The sequence below is a fragment of the Microcaecilia unicolor genome, chromosome 1 (genome assembly GCF_901765095.1).
Source record: "Microcaecilia unicolor chromosome 1, aMicUni1.1, whole genome shotgun sequence".
Classification (NCBI taxonomy): Eukaryota; Metazoa; Chordata; class Amphibia; order Gymnophiona; family Siphonopidae; genus Microcaecilia; species Microcaecilia unicolor.
In genome coordinates, this window is record NC_044031.1 from 556,173,830 (window position 1) to 556,192,072 (window position 18,243).

The window sequence follows — 18,243 nt, forward strand, 5'->3', positions numbered from 1 at the left end:
CAAAATGAAGCTAATAATTAGTAAAGTTAAATCAGAGAAAATATTTCTTCACAGCGTGTAATTAAGCTCTGGAATTTGTTGCCAGTGAATGTGGTAAAAGTAGTTAGGGTAGCAGGGTCTGTACAAGTTCCTGAAAGAAAAGTCCATAAGCCATTATTAAGATGAACTCTTTTGAGATCTTGCCAGATACTTGTGACCTGGATTGGCCATTGTTGGAAACAGCATACCGGGCTTGATGGACCTTTGGTCAATCCCAATATGGTGATGCTTATGTACTTATGTGCTTTTAGACCCTCATTTCCTAACCTGCATTAACATTTTAGCATGCATTAGGACAATTTAGCATGCATTAATTTGAATTAAATGAACAGTTAGTAATCAGACCCTACTAGTGGGGCTCACTTTATTCAGCGTGCATTCAATTGTATTAACATGGATTAATATGTTAATTCAGTTTAGTAAATGAAGGCTTCGTCTTTTAGTTCTTCTTAGTGCTTTGTGTGGTCATGTAATCCCTTTGTGTGACTGTTAGACTTCTATGTTTAGATAACACATTTTATTTGTGGAAAATGTTTTTCTGCATAGTTCACACTGTACAGTAATGGTTGTTTTCTAGATCATTGATTCTCTTTGAGCAGGCAATATAAACTCAACAACAAATATTTAATCAGACCCTTTGGGCAAACCCAAATACTGTCCTTAAGAGATCTCTTCCTGAGGTTTCATTTTTTAAGATCATATATTTTGGCGATTTGTTTACAAGTATGCTTTAAAAAATGCTGCCCGTGAGTTGGCTAGAAATTCTTATCAGTTCAGATTATTTAGAAATTCTTTAAAAAAATAACGTTATGAAAAATGATTTTGTATGAAGAGCCAGGCAATTGTTAAATATAAAATGGAGTTTAATTATTGCCCCTCTCCCCCATAAATATAGTTAAAAGAATGTGCTTTGGATGACAGTGTGATAATTTAAAATGTTCTTAAGTGTTTAGCACTGCATATAGGGTTAGAGCAGGCACTAGAAAATATGCATGGTAATTTCTTTTTAAAATCCCAGTGTTTGTTTAGCGTTTACTTTTCGACCTCCATATAAGCACATTCAAAAGTATCTGCAGCCTAATGCCTAGATTGAAAATGTGCGTTCCTCCTTAGGGCTGGAAATCCTGTAAGAATTTTCAAAATGGCAGCCTTAATATACATAGAAATTAAGAACAAAGATAAGATCTCATTATTCGAAAAAGAAACTTGGAGTACATGTTTTTCTCCTTTTTATATATGACCTGAAGTGTAGAGTTCCCCTTTATATAATTATCCAGAGACCACTGTTCCCACTAAACTGAACACGAATCGTCCAACTGCATTGCTGCCAGTGGGGTGGTGCTGCTTCGATATTGTGTTTTCAAAAACTAGAAACAGGCATGTTCCCTGGAGTCTTGCAGAGCTTGCCTGTCCCTCGCTATTGAAGGTGTGATAGTGAGACAGCATCTCCCACTGGCAGGACTTTAGATGGAGGACTCTCGCTCCCTACTTTCTCCTACATGGTATTGTCTTGACATCTGGAGCATATTAGACTACTGAGGGTCCTGAAAAGGATCCTTGTATAAATATTTACAAATGGCAAAAAGAAAAAAGGCAAAAAAAGGAAAGATAATTTAGCCAAAGTGCCAAGTCCATTTTATCTAACTTTAGACATAGGTCAGATCCCTTCACCTGGCCTCCTCTTTAATTCTCTGATGAAGTCCTGAGTAGAGACTGCCTCTGCTTCTTTTCTTCAGGGGGCCCAGATTGTGTATTAAAGGTTTTTTTTTTAAGATTTCCTGCAAGAGACTTGCACCAGAAAACGCTTCCAAAATTCAGTGTTCTTCCTCAGCACTTAAGACAAGTATTTTTAATGGAAGTGCTACTGGACTTTCAATATGAAAATCTCAAATTTTAAAAATCTCATTTAGAGAGATACAAAATAGGAAAAAGTACTTCCCACTTAGGCTGGTATTCCCAGGGTCTAAGCTGGGAGGCACTAAATTAGTCTTACTCATTCCCGGAGAAGTATTCAAAATTAAACTCCATTAGGTCTGTACATCTCCAGATATGTTCTGTTTATTAGGCTGAGCTGGCCTAGGGCAGTTCTTCTTCCTGGACAAAGCCTAGCCAACCATGAAGAGAGGAGCTCCTTTCTGCTTTTTCACATCTCCCCCTATATTTTCAGCTCCAAGATATAGGGCCTTAAATAGTACATTCCAAATCCTTAAAACATAGTAACATAGTAGATGACGGCAGAAAAAGACCTGCATGGTCCATCCAGTCTGCCCAACAAGATAAACTCATGTGTATACCTTACCTTGATTTGTGCTTGCCTTTTTCAAGGCACAGACCGTACAAGTCTGCCCAGCAGTATTTCCCGCCTCCCAACCACCAGTCCCGCCTCCTATCACCGGCTCTGGCACGGACCGTATAAGTCTGCCTTCCACTATCCTCGCCTCCCAACCACCAACCTCTCTTCCCCTACCTGCTCTGCCACCCAATTTCGGCTAAGCTTCTGAGGATCCATTCCTGCTGCACAGGATTCCTTTATGCATATCCCACGCATGTTTGAATTCTATTACCGTTTTCATCTCCACCACCTCCCGCGGGACGGCATTCCAAGCATCCACCACCCTCTCCTTGAAAAAATACTTCCTGACATCTTTTTTGAGTCTGCCCCCCCTTGAATCTCATTTCATGTCCTCTCGTTCTACCGCCTTCCCATCTCCGGAAAAGATTTTTTTGCAGATTAATACCTTTCAAGTATTACCGCTTTCCCATCTCTGGAAAAGATTTTTTTGCAGATTAATACCTTTCAAGTAAAAGGATACCTCCACTGCTCAGTAATGGACAGACAATAGTAGCAGACTCTAGAATTTTCTTCACTTAAACTACTGGAAGACAAATTTAAAACTCTGCTACATTTATGTTGATAATGTACTATTTTGACCATATGGCTCTACTACTACTTATCATTTCTATAGCGTTACTAGATGTATGCCACCCTGTACACTTGAACATGAAGAGACAGTCCCTGCTCAGCAGAGCTAATTAGACAATTAGGACAGACAAACAGGACAAGTAAGAGATAAGGGAATTACTAAGGTAAGAATGATAAAACATGGGTACTGAACAAGTGAGTAAGGGTTAGGAGTTAAAAGCAGCATCCAAAAAGTGATATTTTAGCTGAGATTTGAAGATGGCCAGAGATGGAGCTTGACATACTGGCTCAGGAAGTCTATTCCAGGCATATGGTGCAGCAAGATAAAAGGAACAGAGTCTGGAGTTAGCAGTGGAGGAGAAGGGTGCAGATAAGAGATTTACTCAGTGGACAGAGTTCTCACAGAGGAGTATAGGGAGAGAGAAGAGTGGAGAGGTACTGATTTGCTGCACAGTGAATGCACTTGTAAGTCAATAAGAGGAGTTTGAACTGTATGTGGAAACGGATAGGGAGTAGAGAATGACACGGGGACGGGGAACCGCAGTAACCGCGGGGATGGGGACAGAGCCCACAGGGACGGGGACAGGGGACAAACTTTGTCCCCATGTCATTTTCTACTTTGAAGCCTGTTAATGAACTGGACTGTTTTTTTATGTTTAAGCGATGCCTACAAAGATATTTTGATTTTTTGGAAAAACAAGCAAACATACTGTCCACAACTAGCAAAATTTGCTTTGGAGATCCTGTACATCCTGCTACCAGCACATCTTCTAAGAAGACAACTTCTATTCCAGGAAGGACTGTGGAAAACAGGAGAGCTAGATTGAATCCTGAGATTGTCAATGATTTCTTATTCATCCACAGATTTAAAAAACATAGTGCTTTATAGGGCATATTTTTCCCCTCTAGGGCATATAGAACGGGTTATATTTTGTACCCCTGGACATTTTAACAGTGTGAATTAGGATTCCTTGGTGTAGTAGAAATCACCTATTGTTGGGGTTGGAAGGGTAGAGGGTGGTGGTGGGAAGGAGGGTTATTATAGCTGTTTATTGTTATTATTGTTCTCTATTTGTAATTTATACACAACAGTTGCACAGCATATTGTTCCTTTTTATATTTTAATAAAAAGATTTAAATATAAAATCATAAGTGTTCGAGGCTTCTGCAGATGAGGACAGAGCCCATGGGGACGGGGCGGGAACAGAGACAGAACCTGCGGGGATAGAGTGGGGACGGAGACAGAACCCACAGGGACGGGGCGGGGATGGAGACAAACTTTGTCCCCGTGTCATTCTCTAATAGGGAGTCAATGAAGTGACTTTAGGAGAGGGCTAATATGAGTATAGCGACACTGGCAGAATATAAGTCGTGCAGCAGAATTTTGAACAGATTGAAGGTTAGAGAGATGGCTTAGTGGGAGATCTGTGAGAAGTAAGTTGCAATAGTCTAAGTGAGAGGTGATAAGCTTGTGGATAAGTGTTCTGGTAGGATGCTCAAAGGAAAGGGCAAATTTTGGTGATGATGTAAAGAAAGAAACAACAGGTTTTAGCAGTCTGTTGAATATGTGCAGAGAAAGAGAGAGAGGAGTCAAAGATGACCCCAAGGTTACAAGCTGATGAGACAGGGAGGATGAAAGTGTTATCCACAGAGACAGAGAATGCAGGAAGAGGAGGGGTTGGTTTAGGGGAAAAGATAAGAAGCTCAGTCTTGGTCATGTTTAGTTTCAGATGGCAGTGAGACATCCAGTCATCAATGTCCCACAAGCAGGCTGATACTTTGGCCTGGATTCCTGCTGAAATTTCTGGTGTGAAGAGGTAGATCTGGGAGTCATCAGCATAAAGGTGATACTAAAAACCATGGGATGAGATCAAAGTACTAAGGGAGGAAGTATAGATGGAGAAAAGAAGAGGTCCCAGGACAGATCCCTGAGGTACACCAACTGTTAGTGGGATGGAAGTGGAAGAGGATCCACCAGAGTGTACACTAAAAATACGATGGGAGAAATAAGAAGAAAACCCGGAAAGAACAGAGCCTTGAAATCCAAGTGAGGACAGCATATCGAGGAGTAGGCAGCGATCAACAGTGTCAAAAGCAGCAGATAGATCGAGAAAGATGAGGATAGAATAGAGACCTTTGGATCTGGCCAGGAACAGGTTTTTGGAGACTAGCAAGCGCTGTTTCAGTTGAATGAAGAGGGTGAAAGCCAGATTGAAGTGGATCAAGACTAGCTTGAGATGAAAGAAAGTCAAGATAACGGTGGTGAACAGCACATTCAAGTATCTTTGATAGGAAAGGGCTGAGGGGGATGGGGCGATAGTTGGAATGACAGATAAGGTCCAATGAAAGTTTTTTTGAGGAATGGTGTGACTAAGGCATGTTTGAAGGCATCAGGAACAGTCGCAGTGGAAAGTGAAAGATTGAGGATATGACAGATAAAAGGGATGACAGTAAGAGAGAGAGTGCCAAGTAGATGGGTGGGAATAGGATCAGAGGAACAGGTAGTTAGTTTCGAGGAGGAAAGAAAATGTGCAGTTTCCTCTTCAGTGATTCCAGAAGAGGAAGAAAAAGAGGTAGGGGTTGAAGGCGGGTTGAGAGAATGGACAAAGGGAAGAAGAGGTGGAGGTGACTTGGTTGAGAAGTTAAGGTTAATCTTGTGAACCTTATCATGAAAGTACTCAGCCAGAGTCTGTGGAGAAAGTGAAGGGGGAGTTGGAGGTGAAGGCACTTTGAGGAGAGAGTTCAGTGTGGCAAAGAGATGTCGAGGGTTTGAGCAAAGAGAATTTGTCAACTGGATGTAGTAGTCCTGTTTGGCAAATGAAAGAGCAGACTGGAAGGAGGTCAGCAAGAATTTGAAATGTATGAAGTCAGCAAGGGCATGACATTTCAGCCAAAGGCATTCGGCAGAGTGGGCACAGGAACATAGGTAGCAAATTCTAGAGGTCAGCCAAGGCTGGGTTTTGGTACGCCTTACAGAACGGGCGTACCAAATGGGAGGAGCGAGAGTATCCAGAGCAGAGGAGGGCATAGTATTATAGGAAGAGACAGCCTCATTGACAGACTTGGATAGTGGTTGAGAAGAGATTTGAACATTGGAGAACAGAGTAGATGGGCCAATAGCCTGAAGATTCCTAAATGTATTGGTAAAGATTGAACGGGAGAGGGAAGGTGTTTAAATGTGAAAGTTATCAGATGATTGTCAGAGAGGGGAAGTGCTGAGTCAGAGAAATTGGAGAGTGAGCAGTTAGAGAAGAAGATAAGGTCAAGACAGTGGTCATTCTGGTCAGTGGGGGTAGTGGAGCACAATTGAAGATTGAAAGAGGATGTTAAAGCAAGAAACTGAGAAGCATAAGAGTCAGAGGGAGCATGAATGTTAAAATTCCCAAGAATGAGGGAAGGAGATGAAGGTTCAAGAAAGAAGGAAAGCCAGGAGTCAAAGTCTGTGAGAAAGGAAGAAAGGGGGTTGATAAATGACTGCTACTCAGAGAGGCAGAGGAGTGAATAGACAGATGGAGTGGACTTCGAATGAAGAAAAGCAGTGCAACTGAGGTAGAAGAAGAGGTTGAAATCTACAGTAGGGTAAAAGTAGTAGCCCGTCAGCACCTCTGTGGCCAACCGGGCGAGGAGTATAGGAGAAAAGATAGCCTCCATGATATAAGGCCATGGCTGAAGCAGAGTCTTCAGAGCAAAGCCAAGTCTCAGGGCAAGCAGATAGAGAGTATGAGAGAGATAGAGGTCATGGATGTAGGAAAGTTTGTTGCAGATAGAGCGGGCATTCCACAGAGCACATGAGAAAAGCAGGGAAGAAGAGGAACAGAAATTAGATTGGAGACATTACGGTGTAACCTGCACGAATAGGATGAGAGCTGATGTGGAGGACCAGGATTGGGATTGGTATCCCCAGTGGAGAGCAGGAGAGTACGGAGAAGAGAAGGAAAGGCATGATGACAGCAACAAAGGCGAGATGTACTCAGAATGGAGATGGTTGAATGGAAGGAAGGAAGTGTTGAAGGTTGAGAACTGAGAAGAAGGGAGAAGACAAAAGAGATGGGAGATGATGACAGCAGAAGTTGGGCAATGTGTTCCTGCAGTATACATTGGTATCAGATGGAAAAAGAGATTGAGAAGGGACAGTACCAAGAAGAGAAAGTGTACTGGATCCATAAGAAGTAACTGGGAGAAAATACAAAGTGTATGGAGAAAATGCTTCGCATTCTTGACAGCTCACGGCACCTGGCGCAAAGGCTCTGGGAGCATCAGGGTGGACCTTGGAGTCACCCTGGAGAAGGCTGTGAGGATATGTAGATGGGTTGCTAGTCCTCCACAGCACTTAGAAGGCAGCTGGTGAGAGCGCTGGGCACCTCCACCATGCAACTCCCAGCCAAGAAAAGGCTTACCAGGTGTTAGGCTGAAGTCAGCATTCTTCTCCCTGAGGGTCACCTGTCTGCTGGCCATTCCTGGTTTTACTTCAGTTGTATCTATAAATGTGTTGTTCCAACTTCACAAAAAAAGTCACATGGTAGGAACCATTTCATGTAAATTTTGTCCACAGTGTCAAATTGCATGTCACATTTTAGTAGTGGAAGACTGAATTGTTTTACTAATTTCTCATATTCGTGTTGTGGTCTTTGAAATATAACATATCAGGCAGTAAAAACTTAATTTAAAAACTGGTATTTTATTGGGTCTGTACTGAAATAATGTATAATAACACAATACTACATTTTCCTCTCACTAGAATGATACAAAAAATCAGTATATAATTATGGAATTATAATCTGGAGGAAAAAAGAGCCTCACAGAGCTCCTAGACAATATGTCGGTCTATTGGAGCTGAAACGGATCTTAAACTGATCCTCTGTTCATCATTGGCTCTAAAAAAAACCTCCCAGAAAGCATATTAATCATTGCTCACTAACAGATTTAAGAAAATAACTGTAGTGACAAATTTAATAGTTCCACTGTAGTGACAAATTTAATAGTTCCATCCAATTGTTACTTCACAAGATATTGGAACTTAGTGCAAAATAAGCAGTTATCTTTAACGCTAGAAGACTTCAGACACACTTCTTAGGACGCTCCAAGCCAACGTGGCCAGCGTTTCGTAAAAAAACTGCTTCAGGGCTTAGGTAACGCTAGTCTTCTGTCAATGAAAAAGAAATTCAAATTATTCATCACTACAATTGTAAAACAATATTATACTGATTTTAACAAACTCGCCCACTCACATGAAAACCGCTGTAGCGATAGTCTCCTGCACTCTGCAATGCGATTCCTTAAAAATGGCTCCGATTTATAATGAATGACGTCAGACGCCATGCAGTCGATTAACCAGTCAACATAAAGCGTTACTTGAAGCTTTAAATGTGTATTACCACTCGCAGCAATTTAAAAGAAATGGCACCATTCAACTCTTGAGTTGAGCCCTGCAGGTTCCAGAGAATGCAATCGATAGATCCACTTCTGCTCAAGTTGTAGCAACAGACGTCGGAGATCTCCTCCTCTCGGAGACCTCTATACAATTTGCAAAATAACACATTTAAAATCTTTAAATTCATGAAGCTTTTCTTTGCAATGCATGACCAGTGGCGAACCAATCTTTTCAATGTGTATCGCACTTCTGTGCTCAATTAACCGTGTAGTTAACATCCGAGATGTCTGTCCTACGTAAATCTTATTACACGGACATCTTAAGGTATATATTACGTTCTCAGACGTGCATGTTAACGATGTTAACTTATAGATCTTATGATCAACTGGATTAACAAAAATCATAGTTTCATCCATGATATCACAAAAACTGCAGTTACCACATTTAAAATGCCCGTGTACATTAGATACCTGAGTAGAATCTTCAATGGGGAGCACTGCTGGGCATAAAGATTCTTTCAAGTTTCTGCCTCTGCCATATGCTACTCGTACACGGGACCCCCTAAAGATGGAATGTGATTGAATTAGGGGCCAATATTTCTTAATACTTTTAACCACTTGAGGTGTGCTTGCAGTATATTGTGTCACAAAAGTGAAAACATCTTCATCAACATTCATCGGGGTGACTCTAGGTGTTATCTATGGTTAAATTTTGCTCTTCGGTATGCTGTATGTACAACTCATTTAGGATATCCCCGTCGAAGTAATCTAGCTGTCAAATCTTTTGATTGACGTCGAAATTCTCGATCATCAGAACAGACCCTACGGTATCTTAAAAACTGTGAAAAGGGGAAACTGTTCTTGAGTGTACTGGGATGACAGCTACCGTAGGCTAAAAAAGTATTTCTGTCTGTTGTCTTGTGGAAAACTGTAGTCTTAAAATTTTTTCCAGTATTTAGAACTTGAACATCAGGAAATGAAATACTACTTGGATCTGCATGCATGACAAACTGGATACGTGGATGACATTGATTTAAATCTGCTACAAATTGAGTTAGTGTGTTGATGTCTCCATTCCACAATAAAAAGATATCATCAATATATCTTACCCATAAACAGACCTTATCATATGTACGTGAAGTATAGACATATTTCAATTCAAATGCTCTCATAAATAAATTTGCTACTGAGGGAGCCATCGTGGCTCCCATCGCAACACCTGATATCTGCTGGAAAATAGTGTCTTCAAATTGAAAATAATTCTTTTTCATGGCTAACGTGGCCAGGGATATAATGAAAGAGATGGTAACTCTACTCGATCTTCTTTTGTCTAAAAAGACTTTTAACATCTCTAGTGCCTCGTCCTGTGGAATAACAGTATATAATGAAGTGACGTCTAAAGTTGCCATCAAAGATTTCTCTGCAAGGTGACTATTGGCTTCTAATTTCTGTAGAAACTCTGTTGTGTCCTTTATATACGATTTACCTTCTATGACAAATGGTTGCAGAAAACAGTCAACAAACATGGAGAGCGGCTCTAAAACGGAGCCTTTACTGGAAATAATTGGTCTTCCTGGCGGATCAACTAACGTCTTGTGGATCTTGGGCAAGATGTAGATTACTGGAATTTTAGGATGAGAGGTATTCAAAAAATTATATTCCTTTTGAGTCAATATACCTTCAGCATAAGCTTTGCTAGTTAGGGAAAAAATATGATGTTGTAGCTGGCTAGTGGGAAAAAAATTGGATGGAACTATTAAATTTGTCACTACAGTGGAACTATTAAATTTGTCACTACAGTTATTTTCTTAAATCTGTTAGTGAGCAATGATTAATATGCTTTCTGGGAGGTTTTTTTTAGAGCCAATGATGAACAGAGGATCAGTTTAAGATCCGTTTCAGCTCCAATAGACCGACATATTGTCTAGGAGCTCTGTGAGGCTCTTTTTTCCTCCAGATTATAATTCCATAATTATATACTGATTTTTTGTATCATTCTAGTGAGAGGAAAATGTAGTATTGTGTTATTATTTATTGTAAGTAAATTTTTCCATACCTTATTGGTTGCTTTGTACTGAAATAATGTATGCCATTTTTGACCTACTATCAAACCAAAAGATTCTGTCAGTATCTAGATTTTGTATTTGCAATCAAAAGTAAAATATTAAACAAAATATTTTCGGTAATCATCCCTGTTTACTAAGCTACATGCTCTAACAATAGAGACACATATTATATTCCTATGTGTGTCTATAGCATTAGCATGCACTAAAAGGTTTGTGCGCCTACAGTACAGCTTAGTGAACAGGGCCCCTAGTATCAGTACTCAGCACTGTATGTTGGAATGGCATTAAAAGTGGTGAAGTTGCACAACATATAGTTATACAAGAAGCAAAAAATGAAAATAAAAAACAGACAAAAGATATCATTGCCTAGTTTAAGGGTTTATTCTCTAAAAAGCTGAATACTATACAGTTATCATTTATGCAGGAGGAATGGTATGGGAAGAAGGAAAGAAAGAACTATGTAATTGGTTTCTTCTTGAGCTTTGCCTGTCCCGTGTTACATTTCATATACCTGAGGCTGTAAGCTGTTGAACAGATCTTTAGTCAATAGGGATAAAGCGTTTTTGGCGAGACAAAAGAAACAGTGATTTTATTTAAAAAAAGTGGGATTTACAAACCTACCTGTCAAAATTATTCTTGGTTCCTCTTCTGCCTCTGCTACTACTTCATTTCAATAGATACACATTCCCAGGGTAACAGCCTTATCCCCTCACAAGACTTATTAATATTTAGTGAGTCAGGGCATGGTGGATATTTGGGGATGTAGTTCAACTATGAACACATTTCAGTTTGATGAAATAATGGCAGTGCTGCTAGAGATATATTATCCTGAGATAGTTTCAGAGATCAGCAGTCTGTCAGTAGAAGTAGTACTAGATTAGAGAGCTGCACGGGAACGGGGTTTGCGGGAATCCCGCAGAACCCGCAGGATTCCCGCAGGCACGGAAGCAGGTCCTGCAGGGTTCCTGTGGGGTTCCCGTGGGGACGGAAGCAGTTCTGCAGGGTTCCCATGGGGATAGAAGCAGGTCCTGCGGGGTTCCTGCGGGGATGGAAGCTGTTCTTAGGAGTTCCCGTGGAAGTGTAAGCTGCACTGCATCAGCCTCTCATCTACCAAGTACCTTGAGTGCTGTCTCCTCCTCCTCCTCCATTGGTTTAACAGCACAAATGTGGAAAGTCTTCCGTTAAGGAGGTGGTAGAGACACAAATGATGATGGAATACAAAAAGGCTTGGTTGAACACAGAGGATCTCTAATTAGAAAATGGAAGTTAGAAAAATCCTAACCTTAAATGGCTGCATGTGTGTGGATGTGTCAAGTGATGCTTAGATAACGACTCTGGCTGTGATTAACTAGGGCTGATACCGGGCAGACTTGTATGGTCTGTATCTAATATATGGCAGTCTGGTTTAGGATGGGCTAGAAAGGGCTTAGACAGCAACTTCAGTGGCTAGAACATAAGGACAGTGCTGGACAGATTTTTATGGTCTGTATCCCACAAATGAGAAGACGAATACACTGGAGTGGGCTACAATGAGAACTCCAGCAGCTGGAACATAAGTATAGGGCCAGATAGACTTCTATGGTCTATGTTCCAGAAACACGAAAGAAAGTATATAATATCACACGTTGATTTAATCATGAATTGATAATGAGTGTGACTATTGGGCAGACTGGATGGACCATTCAGGTCTTTATTTGCTGTCACTTACTATGTTACAATTAATCCTCTTTGCTCCCGGGCTGATGCGCAGACCTCAGCTCTGACACAGGCAAGAGCATCGGATGCCACCTGACCTACTGGCACGTGCATGTGGTGACCTCTCAGCACACAGTGCCAGAAATCAGAGACAAATCTTACATGTGCACACCAGAGTGTTCTAAGTTTCAGCTTCTATTCCTTCCTTGCCTACAGTGATGTGGCTCAAATCCAGAGAGAGACTGAGGGAGCTGACCAGAATTTTCTTTTATGTACCATTAAATTCTTGAGGGGATGGGTGGGGATTGGTTAAATTCTTACGGGGACGGGTTGGGATGAATTAAATTTTTGTGGGGATGGGTAAGATTCCAGTGGGGATGGGTGAGATTCTAGCAGAGACGGGCGGGGATGGGAAGATTTCTGTCCCCGTGCAACTCTCTATACTAGATCCATAATAAGTTTATGGTTTATTATGTATTTGCTATACTACCTTCCATAATTACATGAAGGCAGTTTACAGAGGTACAATGTGCCAAAAAAGGAACTACATAAATAAGTCAGAAAGAATGAAATAGGATAGGAGGAGTGAAGGTTAAAAAGGTAGGCATCTGCATGCAATCGGGTGGAAACCCATGTTGCTTGGACTGTTAGTAACTAAAAAGTAGAATTAAAAGCTAGTTCCAATAAGTGGGTTGTGAAGGCACGTTTAAATTTGGTTCTAGAGGCATCAGTACATAGAGCACGGGGGAGAGAGTTCCATAGGGACAGGGATGAGAAAGAAGGCAGCAGACTGATGAATAGAGTCTCGTCAAGCTTGAGATGGTGAAGGGTAGGATAAAAAAGAGTTCAGATGAAGAGCAAAGACAGTGAACTGGTCTGTAAGAGACAAGAGGAGAAGCTAGATATGAGGAAGGCCCGTCAAAATGGCACTATGGGTTAGCATTAGAATTTAAACCAGAAGCGATACTTAACAGACTTAACAGGAAGCCAATGAAACTGAGCAAGGTGGGATGAGATGCAATCAGTTTTTCCTAGATGAAATAAAATGAGTACAGCTGTATTTTGAACTGATTGCAAACATTTGATGGAGTATTGGGGAAGACCTGCTAAGACTTTATTGCAATAATCAAGTTGGGAAGTTACAAAGGAATGAAAAACTGTCTGTAGATTGAAAGGATCTAAAAGAGATCTGATGGAACAAATTTGACGAAGAGCAAAAAAACAGAGTTTATTAACTGTGGCAGTATGGGCCCCAAAGCATAATTGATGGTCAATAAACACTTCTAGATAACTAAAAGAGTCAACCAGTATTACTGGAGAACCTGATAGAGAACCAGATGGCTACAGATTTATAGGGGTTTTAAGCCAAGGCGGTTATTGGAAAGCAAGGATTCAACAATGGAAAGACAATTTTGAAGAGGACTGATATCTGGGTTTGATAGTTGCAAAAGTTTTTTCATTATATAGAAGTTTTATAAATCTTGTTCATTGAAACAATAGGAGTGTATTTAAGTAAGCGCCAGTAGTCTTGCATAAATGAGACATGAAAATTCTCTTTCTTGCTATATGCAACAAGATTTTGATAGAGATGTTAGCAGTAAGGTTTCCTTGGATATGTTTACATGGAATATTTTATTCATAGTTTTTTTTTAGGGAAACCTGGTGTACTACACATTTGTTCCAGCATATGCTAATAGGAACTAAGCAATAAGATACAAGAAAACCTTTGTACTGGGGAGCACAGTTGAATTGGATTATACTATGCTATTATCCTTAGGGCAACGGTTTTGGCAAGTTAGTTGATCCTAGGTATTCAAACTAGGCTTATGAAATTGCTAGGATTGTGGCAATAATGATTTGCTTAATAATGACTCCAATGAGTCACTCTGACTTGAAATAGAACGCATTTGTGCAAAATTTAGCTGAGAGTTGCAAATGAGCTTATCTCATTTATATCTTTTTTAATGTTGCATACTTTTTTCATACCTTTCTACAGCTAGGATCTTCATACATTCCAGGTTGTAACAACATAGCAGAAAAGAAAAGCAAAACTGCCCCTCTATGTGGTAGCGGCATGACATAATTAAAAGGCTCACTGGCTTGAATTGGATTTTCCCCTACACCCCTTTGGGGGACATGAGCTCCATGGTGGCTCAGTGTGGGCCTGAAATCACCCCTTCCTGGCATGTAAGAAATACCTCTCACAAATCGCCACCCTGCCCCTTCCATAAGTCCGTTCGTACCAGTAAGTCCTTTACGTTTTTTGAACACTATACAGAGTACCTTTATTCGAGCTCTTGTAAAAAAAATATCTACAGCTCTTAGGGTGTAATTATTTTTTCAGCAAAAACAGGTCCACAAAGCCTTTTTCATTGCATGTTTTCTCTCACTCATGCATTGAGCTACTTTGCATGAGTTTACATTGTAGCAGCTCATTGATTCCAAATTTACATAAACTTTCATGTGAAGCAGATCTCATGTAAAAGTTCACTACTGCAAAGTGCGCTTTCACAAAAATGCACTTCATGTGACAATTTGTACTAAACACCTGAACTTTGACATGTTCGTGCAAAGTAAATTTGTGTTTAATACATGGGGCTCTAAATATGAACTCAAAGGATGTGAGGTCTGTCTAGTATGCTCTGTATCATTCCAAGTGCAATTCCGTAGAAAGCTGTTTGCAGTTGTACTTATCCCATGCTTTCATGAATTTTATTATTTTTAACTCTATCATTTCCACTGAAAGGACAGTCTATGCATTTACCATACTATTTACCCCAGAGGAACCAAGAGACTACTTCAGGCTGGGGGAGCCTTCACGGAGAAGCCTCTTTGTGCTATATTCAGTTGTGTATGAGGTTTGTAGACAGGGAGCAGAGATAGCAGCTCCACCTCTGGAGGAAGAGTTGTTCTTGGAGAAGTAACAAGGAGAACACTGGGGGGAGGGGGGGCATCATTTTTAGTTACTGTACTTGTGCTAGAGAGGAACTTCATAGGGCTGGTGCTCTTTAGAGCAATGATTCTCATCCTATTCCACAGGACAAACCCAGCCAGTCTAGATTTGGGGGCATTTTTATTTTATTATATTTGTACCCCACACTTTCCCACTCATGGCAGGCTCAATGTGGCTTACATATTATATACAGGTACTTATTTGTACCTGGAGCAATGGAGGGTTAAGTGACTTGCCCAGAGTCACAAGGAGCTGCCTGTGCCTAGAGTGGGAATTGAATTCACAATGAATATGCATGAGAGAGAGATTTTCATACAGTGAATGCAGTGTGTGTACATCTCTCTCTTTAACTTAGTACATGCACACTCTTTTCCAAGAAATGTCATGCTTCACCACGAATACTCAGACAGATATGGACTGATCTGACTAACTTTACAGATAGGTTTTGTAAAACACACTACATTGGGGTAGTTTTTCTTTAATAGGGTTATACAGCATTAAGTGAACACTATTCTGTATAGCCATGCATCATACATCTCCTTTAATTTGTGTCTGTGAACCCTTTCACTGTTCTTCAATGCTTTTCAGGTTAGAGATTTCCCTCGTGCGAGTAAACCTAGACTCTTTTACTGAACTTCACAGGCCTTTTTTTCCTCCTCTATTGGATCCTCTTTCACACAGGTTCTCTCCACATGGGAATCTTTTCCCTACAATTCTTTCTCCTGTAGTTAAGCTCTTTTCTCCTTTGTCTGATAACTTAAGCTCTTGAGTTCATACCTCTCTTCTACAGTCAGGCAGAGGAGCTGACAGATCCTCTGACTTTCATGTGTACTTCATAAAAGGATAGTGATAGGACAAAGCCAGGAGCCCCTCAACCAGGAAAGAGGAGTGTCACCTAGAGGGGGTTCAAGGATCCTTTAAAATGGAAAGAAGGGTATCCCCGAAACCAACCTTGTGAGTGAAATACTGAGATAAAAACAGAAAAATTCCCAGCTGTAAGATGGAAGTAATAAAAGTGCAAGCTGAAATATTTGGTCAAATGATTCAGTTAAATAAATAATTGTCAAAGTTTCTATAATGCTATATTTGCTTTGTATTAGCAGGAGGAAAGAAAAGTGAGAGATCAAGAAGCAATGAAGGGACCACAGAGAAAACCCAATCATACACAGCACTTTAGTAAGAAGAGATTTTCTTACCTGGCACCAAGCGGTAACCATTACCCCTGGGTAATCAGAAACAGTCCAGTACAAAGTCTCCAGATTCCCATCCACCAACACTGGTAGAGAATTAAATAAGCAGTTCTCATAGCATTATAAGAAAGTACTTATTGTATCAGTGCTGAGAGACAGGGATTCAGCAATCAGATTCTCTGTCTAAATTACAAAGCATTGTGCTGCACCTTATAATATTGTGATTCCCGTAAGTACAACCCAGGATAATACATACATGACTTGTTAGTGCATACATGTAATACTGATTAGCAGTGCTTTTTTGTGCCGGTACGCAACGGTACGGCGTACCGGCACCTTTTTCTGAGGGCTCACCAATTTTCCGTTTTTCCCCCTGCAAATTTAATATTTAAGCGAAGTCCCAGCGCAAACCCGGTAGACAGTGAAGGGCAGAGAATCGGTGAACATGGAGGGGAGGGGAAGGATAGGGGCAAAGGAGAATTGTTGGAGGGGAGGGCAGAGGAGAATCCTGGACATGGATGGGAGGGAAGAATAGGGGCAAAAGAGAATTGCTGGACATGGACAGGGGAGGGCAAGGGGGAGAGGAGAATTGCTGGGCATGGATGAGGGGAGGGCAGGGGAGGGAGGAGACGTGCTGGACGTGGAGGGGAGAGCAGGGAAGAGAGGAGAATCTCTGGACATGGATGGGGGGAGGGCAGGGGAGAGAGAATTGCTGGACATGGAGGGGAGGGCAGGGGAGAGAGGAGACATGCTGGACATGGATGGGAGGGGAGGGCAGGGAAGAAAGAATTGCTGGACATGGATGGGAGGGGAGGGCAGGGGAAAGAGGAGAATCGCTGGACATGGATGGGAGGGGAGGACAGGGGGCAGAGGAGAATTGCTGGACATGGATGGCAGGGGAGGATAGGGGGCAGAGGAGACTCTCTGCACATGGATGAGAGGGGAGGGCAGGGGAGAGAGGAGACATACTGGACATGGATGGGAGGGGAGGTCAGTGAAGAGAGATTCGCTGGACATGGTTGGAAGGGGAGGGCAGGGTAGAGAGGAGAATCGGACATGGATGAGAGGGGAGAGAAGGGGAAAGAGGAGAATCGCTGGACAGGGGATAGAGGAGAATCACTGGACATGGGAGGGCAGGGGAAAGAAGAGACATGCTGGACATGGATGAAGGAGAGGAGAAGTGCTGGACATGGAGGGGAGGAAAGAAAAAAGAAGATGCACATGGATGGAGATGAGGAAAAGGGAAGAGAGGAGAAAAACTGCACGTGGTGGAGAAAATAGGCAAAAGCTGGATCCACGTTATACCTCCTCCAGTCAATTCCATGGAGGAGGACCCAGCTTTTACTAATGGATGTCGGGCAAGAAATGAAGAAGAAAGGAGGAAAGTAAAGAAATAAATGGAAAGGAAGCCCTGGAAATGAAGTTAAGAGAACAGATAGAGAGCAGCAGAATCAGAGACTGGGGCCAATATGGATAGAAAAACAAAGTCACCAGACAACAAAGGTAGAAAAAATCATTTTATTTTCATTTTAGTGTTTGGAATATGTCCATTTTGAGAATTTACTTCTGCTGTCTTATTTTGCACTGGGTATACTGGAGCTGTAACAGTTTACAGAATTTATTTATAATGAAAAAAAATCACGTTATTTTTTTCTCCTATACTAGTATAATATTTTCAATGATGTCTGTTTATATGCGCCATGGCTGGTATAAAGGTTGTGGTTAATGTGGGTGTGGCTATAATACCGGTGGAGAGCTCTTTAATCACCTGTTTAATCTCTTCTGAAGTAACTGGATGATCAAGATAGGAATATTGCTCATCTGTCATGGCAGGGAGGGCCTGAGCAGACAACTAAGCATCAATAGCATCAGGAGCGATAAAAGAGTTCTGGGTATAAAGAGATTGATAATATTCCTGAAAGCGTTGACGGATCAAGTAGGATTTAACCACATACTGACCCCTTCCATCACCAACTTTAAGAATGGTCCAATCAGCCCAAAGCTTAC

The 18,243-nt window shown here is 41.2% G+C and overlaps 1 protein-coding gene across 21 annotated transcripts in view; it reads left to right on the forward strand.

Annotated features, from left to right (window-relative positions):
* RIMS2 (regulating synaptic membrane exocytosis 2) overlaps window positions 1–18,243 on the forward strand; it is a 1,685,778-nt gene that overhangs the window by 657,122 nt on the left and 1,010,413 nt on the right. The gene's annotated exons all lie outside the window — the stretch shown is intronic.